The 22,197-nt window shown below is 44.3% G+C and overlaps 1 protein-coding gene across 1 annotated transcript in view; it reads right to left on the bottom strand.

Annotated features, from left to right (window-relative positions):
* The window catches only part of LOC106569826 (neurturin-like), a 25,949-nt gene extending 5,245 nt beyond the window's left edge, over nt 1-20,704 (bottom strand). Inside the window, exon 1 of the mRNA XM_014141464.2 lies at nt 20,153-20,704. The gene's annotated coding sequence lies outside the window, so the exon portion shown is untranslated. The remainder of the gene's footprint in view (nt 1-20,152) is intronic.
* Between the last annotated feature and the right edge of the window lie 1,493 nt (nt 20,705-22,197).

The following is a 22,197-nucleotide window of genomic DNA, read 5'->3' as shown; positions in this document are numbered from 1 at the left end:
TTGCTGTCTAGTCTCTCTCTCTCGCTGTCTAGTCTCTCTCTCTCTCGCTGTCTAGTCTCTCTCTCTCTCGCTGTCTAGTCTCTCTCTCTCTCTCGCTGTCTAGTTTCTCTATCTCTCGCTGTCTAGTCTCTCTGTCTCTCGCTGTCTAGTTTCTTTTTCGCTGTCTAGTCTCTCTCTCACTGTCTAGTCTCCCTCTCAATTTCAATTTAAGGGCTTTATTGGCATGGGAAACATATGTTAACATTGCCAAAGCAAGTGAAGTAGATAACAAACCAAAGTTAAATAAACAATAAAGATTAACAGTAAACATTACACTCACAGAAGTTCCAAAGGAATAAAGACGTTTCAAATGTGATGTTATGTCTATATACAGTGTTGTAACGATGTGCAAATAGTTAAAGTACTAAAGGGAAAATAAATAAACATAAATATGGATTGTATTTACAATGGTGTTCGTTCTTCCCTGGTTGCCCTTTTCTTGTGGCAACAAGTCACAAATCTTGCTGCTGTGACACTGTGGTACTTCAACCAATAGATACGGGAGTTTATCAAAATTGGGTTTGTTTTCGAATTCTTTGTGGGTCTGTGTAATCTGAGGGAAATATGTGTCTCTAATATGGTCATACATTTGGCAGGAGGTTAAGAAATACAGCTCAGTTTCCACCTAATTTTGTGGGCAGTGTGCACATAGCCTGTCTTCTCTTGAGAGCCAAGTCTGCCTTTCTCAATAGCAAGGCTATGCTCACTGAGTTGGTACATAGTCAAAGCTTTCCTTAAGTTTGGGTCAGTCACAGTGGTCATGTATTCTGCCACTGTGTATTCTCTGTTCAGGGCCAAATAGCATTCTAGTTTGCACAGTTTTTTTGTTAGTTCTTTGAAATGTGTCAAGTACTTCTCTTTTTGTTTTCTCATGATTTGGTTGGGTCTAGTTGTGTTGCTGTCCTGGGGCTCTTTGGGGTCTGTTTGTGAACAGAGCCCCAGGACCAGCTTGCTTAGGGGACTCTTCTCCAGGTTCATCTCTCTGTTGTAGAATTTAACGTCTCTTTTCTGGATTTTGATAATTAGCGGGTATTGGCCTAATTCTGCTCTGCATGCGTTATTTGGTGTTTTACGTTGTACAGAGAGGATATTTTTGCAGAATTCTGCATGCATGAGTCCAATTTGGTGTTTGTCCCATTTTGCAAATTCCTGGTTGGTGAGCGGACCCCAGACCTCACAACCATAAAAGGCAATGGGTTCTATAACTGTTCAAGTATTTTTAGCCAGATCCTAATTGGTATGTCGAATTTTATGTTCCTTTTGATGGCATAGAAGGCCCTTCTTGCCTTGTCTCTCAGCTCGTTCACAGGTTTGTGGAAGTTACCTGTGGCACTGATGTTTATGCCAAGGTATGTATCGTTTTTTGTGTGCTCTAGGGCAACGATGTCTAGATGGAATTTGTATTTGTGATCCTGGCGACTGAACCCTTTTTGGAACACTATTATTTTTGTCTTACTGAGATTTACTGTCAGGGCCCAGGTCTGACAGAATCTGTGCAGAAGATCTAGGTGCTGCTGTAGGCCCTCCTTGGTTGAGGACTGAAGCACCAGATCATCAGCAAACAGTAAACATTTGACTTCAGATTCTAGTAGGGTGAGGCCGGGTGCTCTAGCTCTAGACTGTTCTAGTGCCCTCACCAATTCATTGATATATATATATATATATATTGAAGAGGGTGGGTCTTAAGCTGTATCCCTGTCTCACCCCATGGCCCTGTGGAAAGAAATGTGTTTTTTTGCCAATTTTATCCGCACACTTGTTGTTTGTGTACATGGATATGGTGTACTTTCCATCAATTTGTATAGCAGACCCTCAAGCCAAATTGAGTCAAAAGCTTTTTTGAAATCAACAAAGCATGAGAAGACTTTGCCTTTGTTTTGTTTTGTTTGTCAATTAGGGTGTGCATGGTGAATATGCGGTCTGACGTATGGTAATTTGGTAGAAAGACAATTTGACATTTGCTCAATAGATTGTTTTCACTGAGGAAATGAACTAGTCTGCTGTTAATGATAGTGCAGAGGATTTTCTCAAGGTTGCTGTTGACGCATATCCCACGGTAGTTATTGGGGTCAAATATGTCTCTACTTTTGTGGATTCGGGTGATCAGTCCTTGGTTCCAAATATTGGGGAAGATGCCAGAGCTGAGGGTAATGTTGAAGAGTTTAAGTATAGCCAATTGGAATTTGTGGTCTGTATATTTTATCATTTCATTGAGGATACCATCAACACCACAGGCCTTTTTGGGTCCTGTAGTTCATTCAATGTAATTGGAGAATCCAGTGGGTTCTGATAGTCTTTGATAGTTGATTCTAAGATTTGTATTTGATCATGTATATATTTTTGCTGTTTGTTCTTTGTTATAGGGCCAAAAAGATTGGAGAAGTGGTTTATCCATACATCTCTGTTTTGGATAGATAATTCTTCAATGTTGATGTTTGTTTAGTGTTTTCCAATTTTCCAAGAAGTGGTTCTTCAATTACATTTAGCTGATTTCTGATGTGCTGTTCCTTCTTTTCCGTAGTGTATTTCTGTATTGTTTTAGTGATTCACCATAGTGAAGGTGTAGGCTCAGGTTTTCTGGGTCTCTATGTTTCTGGTTGGATAGGTTTCGCAATTTCTTTCTCAGGTTTTTGCATTCTTCATCAATCCATTTTTCATTGTTGTTCATTTTCTTCGGTTTTCTGTTAGAAACTTTTAGATTTGATAGGGAAGCTGAGAGGTCAAATATACTGTTTATGTTTTCTACTGCCAAGTTTACACCTTCACTATTACAGTGGAACGTTTTTGTCCAGGAAGTTGTCTAAAATGGATTGAATTTGTTGTTGCCTAATAGTTTTTTGGTAGGTTTCCACACTACTTTCCTTCCATCTATAGCATTTCTTAATATTAATCAGTTCCTTTGGCTTTGATACGTCATGATTGAGTATTACTCTGTTCAAGTAGACTGTGATTTTTCTGTGATCTGATAGTGGTGTCAGTGGGCTGACTGAACGCTCTGAGAGACTCTGGGTTGAGGTCAGTGATAAAGTAGTCTACAGTACTACTGCCAAGAGATGAGCTGTAGGCGTACCTACCATAGAAGTCCCCTCAAAGTCTACCATTGACTATGTACAGACTCATTGTGCGACAGAGCTGCAGGAGTTGTGACCCATTTTTGTTGGTTATGTTGTCATAGTTGTGCCTCTCTATCTCTCGGTGTCTAGTCTCTCTCTCTCTCTCTCTCTCTCTCTCTCTCTCTCTCTCGCTGTCTAGTCTCTCTCTCGTCTCTCTCGCGTGCTGTCTAGTCTCTCTCTCTCTCTCTTTCTCTCTCTCTCTCTCTCTCTCTCTCTCTCTCTCTCTCTCTCTCTCTCTCGCTGTCTAGTCTCTCTCTCGTCTCTCTCGCGTGCTGTCTAGTCTCTCTCTCTCTAGTCTCTCGCACTGTCTAGTCTCTCGCACTGTCTAGTCTCTCTCTCTAGTCTCTCGCACTGTCTAGTCTCTCGCACTGTCTAGTCTCTCGCACTGTCTACTCTCTCTGTTTCTCTTTGTCTTTCTCTCTCTCTCTCTCTCTGAGGGATAGTACAGTACAACCTCATCATTAGCCAGTTAGTATTTGTTTCATCTTGACTGCAGAAATCAGAACATTTCCCCAGACCAGACCAGGAAACAGTAAACTAACAGTAGAGCACATCCAGACCAGAACTCTCCAAAGTGGTTCGCCAGATTTGATAGGAGAATAATTCTCTGAGGACAAAACGTGTGTGTGTGTGTGTGTGTGTGTGTGTGTGTGTGTGTGTGTGTGTGTGTGTGTGTGTGTGTGTGTGTGTGTGTGTGTGTGTGTGTGTGTGTGAGAGAGAGAGAGAGAGAGAGAGAGAGAGAGAGAGAGAGAGAAAGAGAAAGAGAGAGAGAGAGAGAGGGGGAGAGAGAGAGAGAGAGAGAGAGAGAGAAAGTTCTCAGAGGACCAAACGTAAGTCCGGACTGGTACAGAGAATAATATCTTAGGGAAGTTAGAAAGGTTGGAAGGTTGGAAGGTTGGAATGGAACAGGTATTGTGGCCGCAAGGAGGGTTGAAACTGTTTTAACTGTTTAAAGCAGTGTAATTACATTATATAATAGATGTAAATGCCTGTGGGTTAGGATCTGTATCAACCTGTGGGTTAGGGTCTGTATCAACCTGTGGGTTAGGATCTGTATCAACCTGTGGGTTAGGGTCTGTATCAACCTGTGGGTTAGGGTCTGTATCAACCTGTGGGTTAGGATCTGTATCAACCTGTGGGTTAGGATCTGTATCAACCTGTGGGTTAGGATCTGTATCAACCTGTGGGTTAGGATCTGTATCAACCTGTGGGTTAGGGTCTGTATCAACCTGTGGGTTAGGGTCTGTATCAACCTGTGGGTTAGGGTCTGTATCAACCTGTGGGTTAGGGTCTGTATCAACCTGTGGGTTAGGGTCTGTATCAACCTGTGGGTTAGGATCTGTATCAACCTGTGGGTTAGGATCTGTATCAACCTGTGGGTTAGGGTCTGTATCAACCTGTGGGTTAGGGTCTGTATCAACCTGTGGGTTAGGGTCTGTATCAACCTGTGGGTTAGGGTCTGTATCAACCTGTGGGTTAGGGTCTGAATCAACCTGTGGGTTAGGGTCTGTATCAACCTGTGGGTTAGGGTCTGTATCAACCTGTGGGTTAGGATCTGTATCAACCTGTGGGTTAGGATCTGTATCAACCTGTGGGTTAGGGTCTGTATCAACCTGTGGGTTAGGGTCTGTATCAACCTGTGGGTTAGGGTCTGTATCAACCTGTGGGTTAGGATCTGTATCAACCTGTGGGTTAGGATCTGTATCAACCTGTGGGTTAGGGTCTGAATCAACCTGTGGGTTAGGGTCTGTATCAACCTGTGGGTTAGGGTCTGAATCAACCTGTGGGTTAGGGTCTGTATCAACCTGTGGGTTAGGATCTGTATCAACCTGTGGGTTAGGGTCTGAATCAACCTGTGGGTTAGGGTCTGTATCAACCTGTGGGTTAGGGTCTGAATCAACCTGTGGGTTAGGGTCTGTATCAACCTGTGGGTTAGGGTCTGTATCAACCTGTGGGTTAGGGTCTGAATCAACCTGTGGGTTAGGGTCTGAATCAACCTGTGGGTTAGGGTCTGAATCAACCTGTGGGTTAGGATCTGTATCAACCTGTGGGTTAGGGTCTGAATCAACCTGTGGGTTAGGATCTGTATCAACCTGTGGGTTAGGGTCTGAATCAACCTGTGGGTTAGGGTCTGAATCAACCTGTGGGTTAGGATCTGTATCAACCTGTGGGTTAGGGTCTGAATCAACCTGTGGGTTAGGATCTGTATCAACCTGTGGGTTAGGGTCTGTATCAACCTGTGGGTTAGGATCTGTATCAACCTGTGGGTTAGGGTCTGTATCAACCTGTTGGTTAGGATCTGTATCAACCTGTGGGTTAGGATCTGTATCAACCTGTGGGTTAGGGTCTGTATCAACCTGTGGGTTAGGGTCTGTATCAACCTGTGGGTTAGGATCTGTATCAACCTGTGGGTTAGGATCTGTATCAACCTGTGGGTTAGGGTCTGTATCAACCTGTGGGTTAGGGTCTGTATCAACCTGTGGGTTAGGATCTGTATCAACCTGTGGGTTAGGGTCTGTATCAACCTGTGGGTTAGGATCTGTATCAACCTGTGGGTTAGGGTCTGTATCAACCTGTGGGTTAGGGTCTGTATCAACCTGTGGGTTAGGGTCTGTATCAACCTGTGGGTTAGGGTCTGTATCAACCTGTGGGTTAGGGTCTGAATCAACCTGTGGGTTAGGGTCTGTATCAACCTGTGGGTTAGGGTCTGAATCAACCTGTGGGTTAGGGTCTGTATCAACCTGTGGGTTAGGGTCTGTATCAACCTGTGGGTTAGGATCTGTATCAACCTGTGGGTTAGGGTCTGAATCAACCTGTGGGTTAGGGTCTGTATCAACCTGTGGGTTAGGGTCTGAATCAACCTGTGGGTTAGGGTCTGAATCAACCTGTGGGTTAGGGTCTGAATCAACCTGTGGGTTAGGATCTGTATCAACCTGTGGGTTAGGGTCTGTATCAACCTGTGGGTTAGGGTCTGTATCAACCTGTGGGTTAGGGTCTGTATCAACCTGTGGGTTAGGATCTGTATCAACCTGTGGGTTAGGATCTGTATCAACCTGTGGGTTAGGGTCTGTATCAACCTGTGGGTTAGGATCTGTATCAACCTGTGGGTTAGGGTCTGAATCAACCTGTGGGTTAGGATCTGTATCAACCTGTGGGTTAGGATCTGTATCAACCTGTGGGTTAGGGTCTGTATCAACCTGTGGGTTAGGGTCTGTATCAACCTGTGGGTTAGGGTCTGAATCAACCTGTGGGTTAGGGTCTGAATCAACCTGTGGGTTAGGGTCTGAATCAACCTGTGGGTTAGGGTCTGTATCAACCTGTGGGTTAGGGTCTGTATCAACCTGTGGGTTAGGGTCTGTATCAACCTGTGGGTTAGGGTCTGAATCAACCTGTGGGTTAGGGTCTGTATCAACCTGTGGGTTAGGGTCTGAATCAACCTGTGGGTTAGGGTCTGAATCAACCTGTGGGTTAGGGTCTGAATCAACCTGTGGGTTAGGGTCTGTATCAACCTGTGGGTTAGGGTCTGAATCAACCTGTGGGTTAGGGTCTGTATCAACCTGTGGGTTAGGGTCTGTATCAACCTGTGGGTTAGGGTCTGTATCAACCTGTGGGTTAGGGTCTGTATCAACCTGTGGGTTAGGGTCTGTATCAACCTGTGGGTTAGGGTCTGTATCAACCTGTGGGTTAGGGTCTGTATCAACCTGTGGGTTAGGGTCTGAATCAACCTGTGAGTTAGGGTCTGTATCAACCTGTGGGTTAGGGTCTGTATCAACCTGTGGGTTAGGGTCTGTATCAACCTGTGGGTTAGGGTCTGAATCAACCTGTGGGTTAGGGTCTGTATCAACCTGTGGGTTAGGGTCTGTATCAACCTGTGGGTTAGGGTCTGTATCAACCTGTGGGTTAGGGTCTGTATCAACCTGTGGGTTAGGGTCTGAATCAACCTGTGGGTTAGGGTCTGTATCAACCTGTGGGTTAGGATCTGTATCAACCTGTGGGTTAGGATCTGTATCAACCTGTGGGTTAGGGTCTGTATCAACCTGTGGGTTAGGATCTGTATCAACCTGTGGGTTAGGGTCTGTATCAACCTGTGGGTTAGGATCTGTATCAACCTGTGGGTTAGGATCTGTATCAACCTGTGGGTTAGGATCTGTATCAACCTGTGGGTTAGGGTCTGTATCAACCTGTGGGTTAGGGTCTGAATCAACCTGTGGGTTAGGGTCTGAATCAACCTGTGGGTTAGGGTCTGTATCAACCTGTGGGTTAGGGTCTGTATCAACCTGTGGGTTAGGGTCTGTATCAACCTGTGGGTTAGGGTCTGTATCAACCTGTGGATTAGGATCTGTATCAACCTGTGGGTTAGGATCTGTATCAACCTGTGGGTTAGGGTCTGTATCAACCTGTGGGTTAGGATCTGTATCAACCTGTGGGTTAGGGTCTGTATCAACCTGTGGGTTAGGATCTGTATCAACCTGTGGGTTAGGATCTGTATCAACCTGTGGGTTAGGGTCTGTATCAACCTGTGGGTTAGGATCTGTATCAACCTGTGGGTTAGGGTCTGTATCAACCTGTGGGTTAGGATCTGTATCAACCTGTGGGTTAGGGTCTGTATCAACCTGTGGGTTAGGGTCTGTATCAACCTGTGGGTTAGGATCTGTATCAACCTGTGGGTTAGGGTCTGAATCAACCTGTGTCACCCAATATTTCTCCCTGCTCTCTCTTTTTTCTTGTCCTGTGAATAACACCGTGAATAACACTGTGAATAACACCGTGAATAACACCGTGAATAACACCGTGAATAACACTGTCTAAGTCTAAACAGATGTAGCCCGTTCTGATAGCTATATTAATCTGGGATATTATTGTTTTCATATGCAATCAATAAGTCATATTCATTATGTAATTACACAGGAACGAAGTCATAGAGTGCATCCCAAATGGCACCTTATTCCCTATATAGTGCACTACTTTAGACCAGGGCCCTCTGGGACCTGTTAAAAAGTAATGCACTATATAGGGAATAGGACGCAGTTTGGGACCTGAATGCACCACAGTACCTCATAGGACCTGAATGCACCACAGTACCTCATAGGACCTGAATGCACCACAGTACCACATAGGACCTGAATGCACCACAGTACCAAATATGACCTGAATGCACCACAATACCTCATAGGACCTGAATGCACCACAGTACCACATAGGACCTGAATGCACCACAGTACCTCATAGGACCTGAATGCACCACAGTACCACATAGGACCTGAATGCACCACAATACCTCATAGGACCTGAATGCACCACAGTACCACATAGGACGTGAATGCACCACCGTACCTCATAGGAACTGAAAACACCACAGTAACACATAGAACCTGAATGCACCACAATACCTCATAGGACCTGAATGCACCACAGTACCATATAGGACCTGAATGCACCACAGTACCTCGTAGGACCTGAAAGCACCACAGTACCACATAGGACCTGAATGCACCACAGTACCTCATAGTACCTGAATGCACCACAGTACCACATAGGACCTGAATGCACCACAGTACCTCATAGGACCTGAATGCTCCACAGTACCACATAGGACCTGAATGCACCACAGTACCTGAATGCACCACAGTACCTCATAGGACGTGAATGCACCACAGTACCTCATAGGACCTGAATGCACCACAGTACCACATAGGACCTGAATGCACCACAATACCTCATAGGACCTGAATGCACCACAGTACCTCATAGGACCTGAATGCACCACAGTACCTCATAGGACCTGAATGCACCACAGTACCTGAATGCACTACAGTACCTCATAGGACCTGAATGCACCACAATACCTCATAGGACCTGAATGCACCACAGTACCACATATGACCTGAATGCACCACAATACCTCATAGGACCTGAATTCACCACAGTACCACATTGGACCTGAATGCACCACAGTACCTCATAGGACCTGAATGCACCACAGTACCACATAGGACCTGAATGCACCACAGTACCAAATATGACCTGAATGAACCACAATACCTCATAGGACCTGAATGCACCACAGTACCACATAGGACCTGAATGCACCACAGTACCTCATAGGACTTGAATGCACCACAGTACCACATAGGACCTGAATGCACCACAATACCTCATAGGACCTGAATGCACCACAGTACCACATAGGACCTGAATGCACCACCGTACCTCATAGGAACTGAAAACACCACAGTAACACATAGAACCTGAATGCACCACAATACCTCATAGGACCTGAATGCACCACAGTACCATATAGGACCTGAATGCACCACAGTACCTCATAGGACCTGAAAGCACCACAGTACCACATAGGACCTGAATGCACCACAGTACCTCATAGTACCTGAATGCACCACAGTACCACATAGGACCTGAATGCACCACAGTACCTCATAGGACCTGAATGCACCACAGTACCTCATAGGACCTGAATGCTCCACAGTACCTCATAGGACCTGAATGCACCACAGTACCTGAATGCACTACAGTACCTCATAGGACCTGAATGCACCACAATACCTCATAGGACCTGAATGCACCACAGTACCACATAGGACCTGAATGCACCACAATACCTCATAGGACCTGAATTCACCACAGTACCACATAGGACCTGAATGCACCACAGTACCACATAGGACCTGAATGCACCACAGTACCTCATAGGACCTGAAAGCACCACAGTACCACATAGGACCTGAATGCACCACAGTACCTCATAGGACCTGAATGCACCACCGTACCACATAGGACCTGAATGCACCACAGTACCTGAATGCACCACAGTACCACATAGGACCTGAATGCACCACAGTACCAAATATGACCTGAATGCACCACAGTACCTCATAGGACCTGAATGCACCACAGTACCACATAGGACCTGAATGCACCACAGTACCACATAGGACCTGAATGCACCACAGTACCTCATAGGGCCTGAATGCACCATAGTACCACATAGGACCTGAAAGCACCACAGTACCTCATAGGACCTGAATGCAGCACATTACCTCACAGTACCTGAATGCACCACAGTACCTCATAGGACCTGAATGCACCACAGTACCTCATAGTACCTGAATCCACCACAGTACCACATAGGACCTGAATGCACCACATTATCTCACAATACCTGAATGCACCAGAGTACCTCATAGGACCTGAATGCACCACAGTACCACATAGGACCTGAATGCACCACAGTCTCAGTCGAAATCATCTAGAAAAAATAATCACATATTGCATCCTCTGTTTTACTCAAAAAGGAAAATGAGATCAAAACTCAAACAGGATGAGATACAAATGTAATCTTGAATCTAATGTTGTACTTGAGTGACTGGTGAAGCAAACAGGATTCAGTGGCAGGGTGTATTTAGTTAATAAGGTTTTTATTTAACCTTTATTTAATGACAGCCGAACCCTCCCCTAACCCGGACGACGCTGGGCCAATTGTGCGCCGCCCTATAGGACTCTCGATCACGGCCCGGTTATGATACAGCCTGGGATCGAACAAGGGTCTGTAGTGACGCCCTAGCACTGAGATGCAGTGCTTTAGACTGCTGCGCCACTCGGGAGTAAAGTAGGTGCCAAACGGAAACTATATGATTCGGCGTCTTTTTTGTTTTGTTTGCGCAGACCACTCTTCTCTTTCAGTCATCAAGTCTCCAGCACCGAGGACGTAATTATCAACAGGCTGATTCCACTGTTATGAATCACTTAATTTACATTGTCACCACTGACCATTTTCTGCAAGAGATCACATCCATCTGCTGCGAAGCTCTTGGTACCAATAAATAGGATGAATCATCATTTGGATGAGTTATTGTTATGAACTATATGAGCAATTCATGGTCAATTAATCATAACGGCGTTGCAAATGGCAACCTATTCTCTAGTGCAACACGTTTGACCAGAGCTCTATTGTACCATCAGTATTAGACAAACTTCCCTCCTAGCCCAGGAGACTCGCAGTACTGGCTGTGCAGGCTTTTGTTCTTGCCCAGCACTAACACCGTAAATAATCCCAATTCTTCTTATAATGAGACAGTTTCATACCAGACATTCAGTCCGTTGCAAAGACTGCTGTGTGTATGATAGAAGTACCATGCTGACTGAATGGACAGTCTGTTGTCCCAGGATAACTGGCCCACCAGTCACTCAATTCTGGCGGACATTTAATTTTTGTATTTTTTTGTTGCCTTCCCTCTTTTGCTTTGCCTCTCACAGGTAAAGAATGGAGAAGAATGGCAGACATTTACATTGTGTGTGCATGCATGGGTGTGTGTGTAGATGCACGCAGCGTGTGTGTGTGTGTGTGTGTGTGTGTGTGTGTGTGTGTGTGTGTGTGCGAGTGTGTGTGTGAGAGTGTGTGTGTGTGTGTGTGTGTGTGTGTGTGTGTGTGTGTGTGTGTGTGTGTGTGTGAGAGTGTGTGAGTGTGTGTGTGTGTGTGTGTGTGTGTGTGTGTGTGTGTGTGTGTGTGTGTGTGTGTGTGTGAGTGTGTGTGTGTGTGTGTGTGTGTGTGTGTGTGTGTGTGTGTGTGTGTGTGTGTGTGTGTGTGTGTGTGAGAGTGTGTGAGTGTGTGTGTGTGTGTGTGTGTGTGTGTGTGTGTGTGTGTGTGTGAGTGTGTGTGTGTGTGTGTGTGTGTGTGTGTGTGTGTGTGTGTGTGTGTGTGTGTGTGTGTGTGTGTGTGTGTGTGTGTGTGTGTGTGTGTGAGAGAGTGTGTAACACAGAGGCCATGATCTATATCATGGTGATGATTTTGAATGAAACAAAAACAGATGCTCTCCTCTCTAACAGATAGATCACTGGTAACATACTGTCGTGTTGTTCCATCACACACACACACACACACACACACACACACACACACACACACACACACACACACACACACACACACACACGCTGCGTGCATCTACACACACACCCATGCATGCACACACAATGTAAATGTAATTCAATGGTTACTCTGTCCTACATGATATGGGTCAGGCCCAGGGATTAACATGGCTCCTACATGATATGGGTCAGGCCTAGGGATTAACATGCGTCCTACATGATATGGGTCAGGTCTAGGGATTAACATGGGTCCTACATGATATGGGTCAGGCCTAGGGATTAACATGGCTCCTACATGATATGGGTTAGGCCTAGGGATTAACATGGCTCCTACATGGTATGGGTCAAGCCTAGGGATTAACATGGGTCCTACATGATATGGGTCAGCCCTAAGGATTAACATGGGTCCTACATGATATGGGTCAGGCCTAGGGATTAACATGGGTCCTACATGATATGGGTCAGGCCTAGGGATTAACATGGGTCCTACATGATATGGGCCAGGCCTAGGGATTAACATGGCTCCTACATGATATGGGTTAGGCCTAGGGATTAACATGGCTCCTACATGATATGGGTCGGCCCTAAGGATAAACATGGGTCCTACATGATATGGGTCAGGCCTAAGGATTAACATGGGTCCTACATGATATGGGTCAGGCCTAGGGATTAACATGGCTTCTACATGATATGGGTCAGGCCTAGGGATTAACATGGCTTCTACATGATATGGGTTAGGTCTAGGGATTAACATGAGTCCTACATGATATGGGTTAGGCCTAGGGATTAACATGGCTCCTACATGATATGGGTTAGGCCTAGGGATTAACATGGCTCCTACATTATATGGGTCAGGCCTAGGGATTAACATGGGTCCTACATTATATGGGTTAGGCCTAGGGATTAACATGGGTCCTACATTATATGGGTCAGGCCTAGGGATTAACATGGCTAATCGGGATCCTGGGACTGTACCTGGGACACTACTCACAGTTCCCCAATTCTATTTAATGACAAGACCCAGGAAATGCAACTAGAGCTCATGGTTTCAACGTCAGAATCCATGTTTATGAAACATCACATTTCTAAGTTGTTCCAAGTGTGAAATTTCAAAGTGTTTAAGGTTAAATTTAGGTATTAACTCAACATTTTTAAGGTTAGGGTTAAGTTCAGGCATTAATTCAGAATAATATACTTAAAAAAATATGGATTGGATTTGAACTTGCAACCTTGTGGACCATCCTCCTCCACAACGCCCTATCAAAGCCTAAACCTACTTGAAGGTAACAGCGCTCACTGTTGCCCCCCTAGTGGTAGGTTTCCAAGGAGATACAAAATCATTTATATTTCGTCTTTCTGTGTTTTATAAATGTCCTATCAATTCGCAAGACGCTGAATGTATCTCACCAGAGAAAGCATCCCAGCAAACGAAACAACACCCCTTCTGTATCAATATGTGTAGCGTATCTATCTGATGCTGTCTGGTCAGAAAGAGTATGAATTACATTGTTACCGCCAGTAGTAATGAATGCAAGGGAAGCCAGCGAGCATTTGGCCTCCCTCAATCAGCGTTGAGCTAAACTGAATGAGCTCAGCTGTGAATTGTCCTCGCGCACCAGAAAGAAAAAAAAAAGTGTCGAAGCCAGTTTGGATTTGGCTTCAGATCAATCACATCATAAACCAAATGTCATTATTGAAAGAAAAAAACCTGAATTGTTGCATCTCGATGTGTTGTTGTCCTCCGGTGGCTAGCTAGCTAGCTAGCTAAAATCGTCCCTTTTAGCCATGGATGGAAATAGCGATTTGGACCATAAATTCATACATTGTGCCCCTGGCCTGAGAGGATGGAAGTTCAACAATTAACTAGATGTAGTATGCTAATGTTAACTAGCTGGCCTGGCGCATCATTCCCCATAAAAGGAAGTTAGGCTAGCAAGCAAGTATTTTAGCCGGATAGCTTAGAACAACAAAAACTAAAAGCGTGTACTGTATAACAGAGTCATAAACCATTTAGGCAACATGAAAGAGAGGAGGATGGGTTTGCCGTTTCTCTGCAAGTAGGGTGAGTCAACAGGCTTTTTCTACTTTCATACAGGTGCGCACACACACACACACACACACACACACACACACACACACACACACACACACACACACACACACACACACACACACACACACACACACACACACACACACACACACACACACACACACACCACAAACACAAAGAAATCAGAACCATGGACAGCCACATACTTAGCTTACGTTGATTGGACTAAATCGTTATTGGTATATTTTAGTTGTCACTGTATTACACTAAGCATTAGGTGATTAGATGATGTTGAAATACTGAAGTGTAAATGGTGCTGGAATAGTGGAGATAGCTCCTGTTTACTTTACGACTTGCGGTAACTCTTAGTGGTTTCTAAAAAGATGTTTACTAATCCGGAAATGTCGTAAACATTAACTTGCTTGACCACAGTGTAGATCATGATTTGTGGACTTCACCTGACAGATGTCGCTCTCCGGTTTTGTGATGAAACAAAAGGTGTGGTTGAATGTATTCTGCCACTGTGTCTTCTTATTGTCTCTGCCTTTAGGCCTATATAAAGTATCATGGTGTCAATGCATATGAACTAACAGGTTATAGAGCAAACAACGCAATTATCACAACAACATAGGTTGTAATTATTTTTTCTCTGGATTGGCTTCCCGGGGTGAATTTACCCACGCACTGATACTGCCTCTACAGTGGGCAATAGCCTATAAAATAACATGTTTCTTTGAGCTGTCATTTTGACTCTTGAGACGGTCACAAATTTGATATGCCTATGCACATAGGCATCTCTATCAAATACAAGTGAGGCATAAGGGAAATACTTCTTCTGTCCAAGAGCCTAGGCTATTTTCCTATCTAATCCCACTGAAACCCAATTCTGTAATCCATAGTTTGCGTTATTTTTTACATTTTTTAATATAACCTTTATTTAACTAGGCAAGTCAGTTAAGAACAAATTCTTATTTACGATGGTGGACTAACTGCCTTGTTCAGGGACAGAATGACAGATTTTTAACTTCTCAGCTATGGGATTTGATCTAGCAACCTTTCGGTTACTGGCCCAACGCTCTAACCACTAGGATACCTGCCACCCCAATGTTACAAAAGGACGTCTCTCGTCTATGCATGTCAAAATGCCACTATAACATCTCCCCCGCTTCTCATCTCTGAGAATGTGTGATCAACAAACGTAGATATGGATATTTTTCTAAAAGAGTTGGTCTTCATTAAGATATTTAAACTATTTCATCTCTCCCCGTTATTCATGAGCTGATCTGCTATCTGTATAATAAAACTTGATGTTGCCAAATATAGGAGATGTTCTGTCTTTCGTTGAAGGAGATTATCTAGCAAGTTTAGCAACTTTGGTCATTTGACTTTTGTTTGACTGCAGTTACAATGTTTGTGTGATAACACATTGCTATATATCTGTCTCTCTCTAACAGAGAGACAGATAGCTAGTGGTCTAACAGAGAGACAGACAGCTTGTGGTCTAACAGAGAGACAGATAGCTAGTGGTCTAACAGAGAGACAGATAGCTAGTGGTCTAACAGAGAGACAGATAGTTAAGACGGCTAAAAAAGCGGACCAACTAACCGTATCCAATAGAAAGGCTCCGTAGTGTTTCTACATCCTGTCTTCCCTCTCCCTGTGTTCTGAACATCAGAAGGCACGAGGTAAGGTCAGGGATAGAGAGTAGCTGCTCTGAAGGGAAATGGGGACATACTGCAAAGATCAGGGCTGGATTACCCTCTAATGCCTCCCAGTTTATCTACGGTCACGTGGATTAACACCTGGGATTTGGTAGGTTAAGGTCTATACCCGTGTGGTGGGATGGGCAGGCTGAGGATGTACAGTATGTCTACACACCTACTGTAGCATATAGACTAAAACATGCTCTGTAGCACTTGGTTTCTTTTCATTTATCTGTCTAACTGGTCACTTCAACTGATCCTTGAAACGGAAAGCTTTTCTCCCAGCTCAGAACTATAAATCAGTGAGGGGCTGTTCAGTAACATCCCAGGAATCGGAGCCGGTCCACAAGAAACATGACTCTTTACATGGGATGTGCAATTCCAGTCTTGGAGAACAGCTGAGCATTCAGGTTTTAGTTCCAGCCCAGGTTTTACACAGAGTGGTAAGGAAAGCTTTGTACAAAGAGAGGGAGGTAATCCCATGCACATATCAACTCCCTTTTTGTTCCAACCCAGGAGGGTTTCTCAACTCTATATCTGTCAGGGTCAGGAAGGCTACAGAGAGAGAGAGAGGGAATCCCAGGCAGGCAGGCAGGTATCACTTCTCCCAGGTTAACACAGGTTAATCAGTAGTGACCTGCTGGGCCAGCCCAGGCCCAGGTAGTGGTGCATGTAATCCTTCAGGCTACAGCTGAGACTCACTACTGCTGTCAAGGGTGACACATGTGATGACGTATGTTGACATATGACATAGAGATAAGGTTGAAGTCGGAAGTTTACATACATCTTAGCCAAATACATTTAAACTCAGTTTTTCACAATTCCTGACATTTAATCCTAGTAAAAATGTCCTTTCTTAGGTCAGTTAGGATCACCACTTTATTTTAAGAACGTGAAATGTCAGAATAATAGTAGAGAGAATGATGTCATGGCTTTAGAACCTTCTGATCGACTAATTGACATCATTTGAGTCAATTGGTGGGCAGAATTGAAAAGTGTGTGTGAGCAAGGAGGCCTACAAACCTGACTCAGTTACACCAGCTCTGTCAGGAGGAATGGGCCAAAATTCACCCAACTTATTGTGGGAAGTTTGTGGAAGGCTACCCGAAACGTTTGACCCAAGCTAAACAATTTAAAGGCAATGCTACCAAATACTAATTGAGTGTATGTAAACTTCTGACCCACTGGGAATGTGATGAAAGAAACAAAAGCTGAAAGAAATAATTATCTCTACTATTATTCTGACATTTCACATTCTTAAAATAAAGTGATGATCCTAACTGACCTAAGACAGGGAATTTTTACAAGGATTAAATGCCAGGAATTGTGAAAAACTGAGTTTAAATGTATTTGGCTAAGGTGTATGTAAACTTCCGACTTCAACTGTATGTTGACATAGGGATAGGTATGTTGACGTAGGGATAGGTATGTTAACATAGAGATAGGTATGCTGACATAGAGATAGGTATGTTGACATAGAGATAGGTATGTTGACATATGACATAGGGATAGGTATGTTGACATATGACATAGGGATAGGTATGCTGACATAAAGATAGGTATGTTGACATAGGGATAGGTATGTTGACATAGGGATAGGTCTGTTGACATATGACATATGGGATGATGTGTGGATCTACCACATGTATAGTATGAGAGAATATTGGTGAGGGAACAACGAAGCCCCGTCATATGCACTGTGTGTATGTGCGTGCGTGTTTATGTGCGTGTGTATGTGCGGGCATGCGTATGTGCGTCTTATCCTTTTCATGATCAACCTAACACTTACTGAGAAAGTGATGTACTGTTCTTTTCCAGAAGAGACAGGAAGCTTGAAGAGATGATGAAACAGCCTACGTGTTATTGACACATTGGACTCACATCCACTCATTTTATAACAAGGCTGTCGTCTGCTCTTTACCATGAAGGGGGTTTACCATGTCGTGGAAATTACCACTAGGGACACTCAAAGTCAATCTTAAATGACTCATTGTTTATTATCAGCAAGCTGGAGAGGTTCCAACAAACTTAATGTGCCAATAGTGAAAGGAGAAAAAAAAGGATTCTGCTAGTCCGTGGTGAGTAATCGCAGTCCTGATGTATTTTTTTCCTTTCACGACTCTGACGAGCCCGACGGGAAGGATACACTGCTTCCTTTGGGAACAGGCCCCGATCCCCGTGATCTGCGTGAAGAGGAGGCGGAGAAAGAGGGGGCGAAGGTCGGGCTGCCTTCTGAGAATTCGTAGGCGATCGAATCAACCCCCACTTCCATCCATTCTGCTAGCTAACATACAATCTTTGGACAATAAAATCGACTAGTTACGCGGAAGATTAAACTACCAACGGGACATTAAAAACTGTAACATCTTATGCTTCACGGAGTCGCGGCTGAACGACGACAACATCAACAAACAGCTGGCTGGTTATACGATGTACCGGCAGGATAGAACAGCGGCGTCTGGTAAGACCAGGGGCGGCAGACTATGTATTTAAGTAAACAACAGCTGGTGCCCGATATCTAAGGAAGTCTCAAGCTATTGCTTGCCTGAGGTAGAGTATCTTATGATAAGCTGTAGACCACACTACCTACCGAGAGAGTTTTCATCTGTATTCATTGTAGCTGTTTACATACCACCACAGTCAGAAGATGGCACTAAGACAGCATTGAATAAGCTGTATTCCGCCATAAGCAAACAAGAAAACGCTCACCCAGAATCTGCGCTCCTAGTAGCCGGGGACTTTAATGCAGGGAAACTTAATTCCGTCTTACAAAATTTCTTTCAGCATGTTAAATGTGCAACCAGAGGGAAAAGGACCCTATACTCCACACACGAAGACGCATACAAAGCTCTCCCTCGCCCTCCATTTGGCAAAAAGTGGTCAGAGGAATCAGATGCTAAGCTACAGGACTGTTTTGCTAAATAAGATCATGATGTCACAGCAGGTTAAATAAGACTATGATGTCACAGCAGGTTAAATAAGATCATGATGTCACAGCAGGTTAAATAAGATCATGATGTCACAGCAGGTTAAATAAGATCATGATGTCACAGCAGGTTAAATAAGATGATGTCACAGCAGGTTAAATAAGACTATGATGTCACAGCAGGGGTTAAATAAGATCATGATGTCACAGCAGGTTAAATAAGATCATGATGTCACAGCAGGTTAAATAAGATCATGATGTCACAGCAGGTTAAATAAGATCATGATGTCAAGGTCTTAATAAAGTCAACACCAGTCCAAATGTCAAATCACACCTCAAACAATCACGTAAGCTTTGTCCCAAATGGTAGACTATTTCATATATAGTGCACTACTTTTGACCAGAGCCCAATGGGCCCACTCAGAAAATAGTGCACTAAATAGGGAGTAGGGTGCCATTTGGGACGTAACCCTAGTAACACGAGGTTGAAGCTAGAATAAACATTGTTGATATAAATTTAATCTATGGTGTGTTTGCTGCTTCCTGGCAAATTGCTGTCTGATGAACCAACCAATGCTGTCAGCATACAGCACCTAACACCTACAGGGGCACCTAACACCTTCCCACTAAGCTCCCAGCTTATACTAACAAAAGGAGCTGTGTCCTTACCGTCTACCCAGCTCTATTAATCCAGATTTAGCTGCCTAGCATCGTCTTGTCCAGCTAAACTCTGGAGCAGGCAGGAGCCGGTGACGGGATAAGCCCATCATCGTGGCCTCGGAGTGGGGAAGGAAACCAGTGTGTGTCCCTCTCCTCCTCTCAACCCTCTGAATCCATTTATACTGCAGCCGCTGAAGTGATTGTGTTGATTCTCTCTCTCTCTCTCTCTCTCTCTCTCTCTCTCTGTCTCTCTCTGTCTCTCTCTCTGTCTCTCTCTCTGTCTCTGTCTCTCACTCTCTCTCTCTCTCTCTCTCTCTCTCTCTCTCTCTCTCTCTGTCTCTCTCTCTCTCTCTGTCTCTCTCTCTCTCTCTCTCTCTCTCTCATCTCTCTTATCCATTCATTGTGGTGACTCTTCCAAACGTTAAATCTGGTAGAAATTCACATCTTGATTGAAGAAGTGATGAGTGAGCCTCATATTTGTATATAACTTGATGAGTAAGAAAAGGTAAGGTTCATCTCAGAGTGGGAAAGAGGCATTTGAGACACTTATACTGATGCAGTTCCCTAAGTTAAGTAAAGCTAAGTAACGTAAAGCAACTTTAAGTCAAGTAAAGCTAAGTAACGTAAAGCTAAGTCAAGTAACACTAAGTAAAGTAAATCTAAGTAAAGTAACACTAAGTAACGCTAAGTAAAGTAAAGTAGGACCATGACTCCAGTCCACTTCTCTGATAATGTAGCACCCCAAAAGTAGTAGAACAGATCTTGTTCTTACCTCTTCAGCTGTATGTTCCTCCACCAGTCCATTCACAGCCAGGCTCCAAGCAGAGTGGGTGAGACCACAGTAAGGAAAAGGCTTGAATCACTAGATCGGATGGCTACTAGAGAATAGTTAACAGGAGTATGTAGCCTCTCAGATGCTTCTCTTCCCAACTGTTGCTCCACCGCCCTATCCTCCTTTTCCTTCTTCCGACTACTCGTACTCCTCCCTTTCCCCCTCCTCTTCCCTCTCTTCATTCCTCCTCCTGTCTCTCCCTCCTTTCCTCCTACCCCCTTCTTTGTAGTTGTTCTCGCAGCTAGTCTGATTACTTTGGACATGCTAATCTCGCTGTCTGTGTCTCTGGCTGACGGACGAGAGCTAGGGTGATGATTTGGACACCTTCTGCCAGGGACAAGTATATCTGTCCGACACCTTAATAAGCATGTACGGCTGCAAATCAATGAGATCAGAGGTCCCTTTCTTTCTGAGTCTTTAGAGTAAAAACAAGTAAGTAAGGAGGGAGGGGGAAAAGAGAAAAATAAAGTGTGTAAGTTATAGTGCAGGAAGCTGTAGTGCAGGAAGCTGTATTGCAGGAAGCTGTTAGAGAGTGTGCAAGTTGTAGTGCAGGAAGCTGTTAGTGTTTCGCCTCTTCTTTAACACCATCTTCCAGAATGTCTACTTTTACTCAGCTTCAACAAATGATACAAAAAACTATATATTGACGTGGATTATAATATTGTAAGGGGGAATTCCGACCCAAGCTAAGCGTGCTTAAATGGAATGTACGCTGAACAAAAATATAAGCCCACCATGTAAAGTGTTGGTCCCATGTTTCATGAGCTGAAATAAAATATAGCAGAAATTTTCTATACGCACAAAAAGCTTATTTCTATAAAATATTGTGCACAAATTTGTTTACAATTGTGAGCATTTATCCTTTGCCAAGATAATCCATCCACCTGACAGATGTGACATATTAAGAAGCTGAGTAAACAGCATGATCATTACACAGGTGCACCTTGTGCTGGGGACAATAAAATTCCACTTCAAATGTGCAGTTTTGTCACAACAACACAATGCCACAGACATCTCAAATTTTGAGGGAGTTAGCAATTGGCATGCTGACTGCAGGAACTTTCACCAGAGCTGTTGCCAGATAATTTAATGTTCATTTCCCTACCATAATCGGCCTCTAACATAATTTTAGAAAATTTGGCCGTATGTCCAACCGGCCTCACAACCGCAGACCACGCCAGCCAAGGACCTCCACACACGGGTACTTCCCCTGAGGATCATCTGGGGGGGGGGGCACTGAGGATTATTTCTGTCTGTAATGAAGCCCTTTTGTAGGGAAAAACTCATTCTGATTGGCTGGGCCTGGCTCCTCAGTGGGTGGGCCTATGCCCTCCAAAACCAACCCAAGGCTACACTCATTCTGATTGGCTGGGCCTGGCTCCTCAGTGGGTGGGCATAGCTGCCAAGTGAGTGGGCCTATGCCCTCCAAAACCAACCCAAGGCTACACTCATTCTGATTGGCTGGGCCTGGCTCCTCAGTGGGTGGGCCTATGCCCTCCAAAACCAACCCAAGGCTACACTCATTCTGATTGGCTGGGCCTGGCTCCTCAGTGGGTGGGCCTATGCCCTCCAAAACCAACCCAAGGCTACACTCATTCTAATTGGCTGAGCCTGGCTCCTCAGTGGGTGGGCCGATGCCCTCCAAAACCAACCCAAGGCTACACTCATTCTGATTGGCTGGGCCTGGCTCCTCAGTGGGTGGGCCCATGCCCTCCAAAACCAACCCAAGGCTACACCCCTTGCCCAGCATGTGAAATCCATACATAAGGGCCTAATTAATTTATTTCAATTGACTGATTTCCTTATATGAACTGTAACTCAGTAAAATCTTTGAAATTGTTGCGTGTTGTGTTTATATTTTTGTTCTGTATAATTCCCATTTTATACACTTTTCTCTCTATGCGAATTCTGACCTTGAATTTAAGCATGTGAACAGCATGCTATTCACCCACTACTCGTTTGGGGTGGAGATCAAACAAATTAAG

This window comes from Salmo salar, chromosome ssa14, assembly GCF_905237065.1.
Source record: "Salmo salar chromosome ssa14, Ssal_v3.1, whole genome shotgun sequence".
NCBI lineage: Eukaryota > Metazoa > Chordata > Actinopteri > Salmoniformes > Salmonidae > Salmo > Salmo salar.
This window is presented reverse-complemented; position numbering and strand designations above follow the sequence as displayed.